This window comes from Acanthisitta chloris, unplaced genomic scaffold (genome assembly GCF_000695815.1).
Source record: "Acanthisitta chloris isolate BGI_N310 unplaced genomic scaffold, ASM69581v1 scaffold9520, whole genome shotgun sequence".
Taxonomy (NCBI): domain Eukaryota; kingdom Metazoa; phylum Chordata; class Aves; order Passeriformes; family Acanthisittidae; genus Acanthisitta; species Acanthisitta chloris.
The window spans coordinates 27,340-30,652 of NW_008651131.1; positions in this window are offsets into that span (position 1 = coordinate 27,340).

A 3,313-nucleotide genomic window follows, 5' to 3' on the forward strand; every position below is an offset into this window, starting at 1 on the left:
CACCAGCCAGGGCATGGCCATAACCCCCCCCAGGAGCTCAACCCTGGGCAGCATTTTGTGCTGAGTACGGAGCACAGTTGTTGGCTGAAGCATCTCGCCCTGCAGTTCACTCCCCAAGCCAAACAGGAGCAAACTGGGGGGAGATTAAGGAATTCTTGGGCAGCTCCCACCCCCTGACCGCTGTATCTCGGCCTCTAATGCTACTTACATTATTAGTGGATTATTTGGGTGTAATGAGCTTTGCCCTGCTCAGCTGTCCCTCTGCTCAGGGCTGTTGGGATGTGTAATACTTCCTGCACAAGGCCACGAGGCAGCTGCTGGCTGGAAAACAAGCAGAGCCTCAGCAACACAATGCATTCGTGTTCCCAGAGCAGAATTCCAGCATGGGCTGGAGGTTAATCACAAATCAGGGAGCTTTGGGTGTAGTGCTGAACAAAGCTGGCAGGCAGGAGGCTGATCGTGCCCTAAGCCAGGTCCTGACCCATCTCCACGGGCACAAACAGGAGTGAACGTATCTGTTTCAGCTTTGCATCTCTTCCATCCTCTTTTCCTCTGCTCCTTTCCCTCTCCCATCAGACCTGCCGATGCAGGGCTTGGCAATGTGTTGCTATGGACACCAGGAAGTTTTTCCCTAGAGACCAGAAGCCTGGAAGAAGTGATGCCTGCATTTTTTTGACATAGATTATGATGGTTTTCCTCCTCTTTTTTTTTTTATTGGGAGTGTTTATCTAAGTGTTGATTAATTCCCAGCTTCTCCCCCACCTCCCTCCTGCTTTTCTCTCTGAGCTTTGTGTCCCAGGACTTGGCTTCTGCTTCCTTCTGGGCCAGGGTGTGAGCACTGCATGCGGGGGAGGGAATTTCAGTGCTGTAACTCTTGCTCTGCTGGAGACCTCCAAAGGAAAGATGTCCCATTTATTCCAGCCTCAGCAGATCGTGTTGGTCCCCTCAGCTCATGGGCATCCACCAGCAGAAGCCACAGGAGGTCCTGAACTCCCATTCCCAGGGCTTGTGCCTCTTGGCAAAACATGCCTACAAAAGCATGGGCAGGGGTTTCCTGCCCTCTTCATTGGATTTGAGACTTCAGGATGAGTTAGGTCTAGACTAACTGGGTCTGAGCTGGTCCAAGCTCCAGGCCTGACTCCCATTTCATCACTCCTCTGTTGGCACTTGGAATCCTGTAGTGTCTCAGGTACCTCTGTTGTCCTCCGAGAGCTCTTGGGCTGCAAGGGCACGACCAGGAGGGAAATCCTAGCAGCTCTTGGAAGTCCCAGGAGGTTCTGAAAGTTTACATCAAGGCTGGAGCTGAGCTTTGCAGGAGGACACTCAAAGGAATGCACCTTGGCTTCCCTTGCAGCCCTCAAGTAGGGCTTGGCAAGGCAACTCTGTTCCCTCTGAGAGCTCTTGGGCTGCCTGAGCATGACCAGGAGGGAAGTCCCAGCAGCTCCTGGAAGTTCACATCACGGCTGGAGCTGAGCTTTGCAAGAGGGCACTCTTTGGAATGCACCTTGGCTTCCCCTGCAGCCCTCAGGGAAGGGCTGCTCCGTTCCCCAGCAGCTCCAGAGCCCCAGGGATGGAGCAGTGGTCAGGGAGGGTCAGCTCATTCCCAGTGGGAAGAAGTGGTGCAGGTCTACAGAGTGTGTCCCTGGGCATTTGGCATACAGAATGGGATTTTACTGTGACACAGCCTCAATGTCATTTTGACTTCTTGTTCTTCGCTTTTGAAGGCAATAATGGGCTGTTTCTGTTCCCTGTCACTTGATCTGCCCCGTGCTGAGCGAGGAGTCTCTCTGCTGAGTGATCTCCTCTGTCCTGTGCCCCTTCTCCCATGCTCTGCAGGGACTTCACAGGCTGAGTTTCAATCAGCTGCTTCTCTTGTTCCTGGGAATGCAGTTCAGCCCTGGGTCAGAAAGCCTCTGGCCCATTGAAATCCTGCCCTGCGCTGCTCAACGTGCCCAAATTGCAACTCCCTCTCAGAAATCTTACAGCAAAGAAATCCTGTGCTGCTCAGCCCCTGCCTGCAGTGCTTGGCATGGTGTAAGCCTGCCCAGAGCTCCTGCACAACCCAGGCACTTGCAGGTGGGGCAGGGAAAGCAGGAGCTGCTCTGGAACATGTTTCCTGTGTGGGTTTAGGGGTTGTGTTGAGGCAGCAGAAAGATCTCCTGCTCCATATGGATCTAGACTGTGTGCAGTTCTGGTGTCTCCAGAAGGACATGGAACTGTTGGAGCAAGTCTAGAAGAGGCCATGAAATTGGTAAGAGAATTGGAGCATCTCCCCTATGAGGACAGGCTGAGGGAGTTGGGGCTGTTCAGCCTGGAGAAGAGAAGGTTGTGTGGAGACCTCAAAGCCCCTTGAGCAACCTGCTCTGGTGGGAAGTGTCCCTGCCCATGGCAGAGGGTTGGGGCTGGATGATCTCTAAGCTCCATTCCAATCCACAAAAATCCTATGATTCTCTGATCTGCCCTTGGAATGTGGAGTGAAGCTGCTGAGCATCACCTTCATGGTGCTCTGCAGAGCTGCTGGAGGGGGATGAGGGGCAGAGGTGAGTGCCAGGACTGTCTGCAGCAGGAGAGAGTCATCTCCTGCCCAGAGCTGTGTGGGATCATGTTGCCCTCCCCTCTGTGCTGCCCCAGCTCAGCCCTCGCCCGCACGTGCCGCAGTGCCGCTCCGGAAGGAGCAGTGGGACTGGGCTGCTGCTCCCTGCTGAGGAGGTGAGAGTCCCACCAGGGCCAAACACTCAATTGCTGTGATGTTTGAAAGCTCCTTGAAAAATGATTTCTTCTTCCAGTTCCTAAGCAAACAAGTGGAAGCTCCGAAAAAACAACAGTTCCTTCCCCTGCTGCTGCCAAATCGGTGCTCGTTGGGCTGTTTCTGGGCTGTGGCAGCAGCAAGCCAGGGCTGCCTGAGGGCTGAGTGAGCAGAGCAGTGGGTAGCTGGTCCTTGTGTTGTCCTGCTGCACCTGCTTAGGAGACAGGAGAGTGTCTGTGGAGCTCTCTGTGGCTTTGGGGTGATGCTGCAGGTGACCTGGTTGTCCATGCAGGGCCAAGGAGCAGTGCCCAACACTTGCACTGTGCTTAGGGCTGCAGGCATGAGAAGTGGCTCTTTTGTGGGGCTGGGAAATCCTGAATCCAGACAGGGCTGAGCAGCCAGCTCAGAGTCACTGGGTGCTGTCCTTTGCCCTTGGTGCCAGTGTGATGTCTGGCAGGTATGTCACTGTCACCCGAGGGCTCTTCGGCAACTGCTCAGCTGAGCTCAGTGCGGTGACACTCAGCTGTGTCCCAAGTGCTAACAGACCCTTTCCCTCTCTGTCTCTTT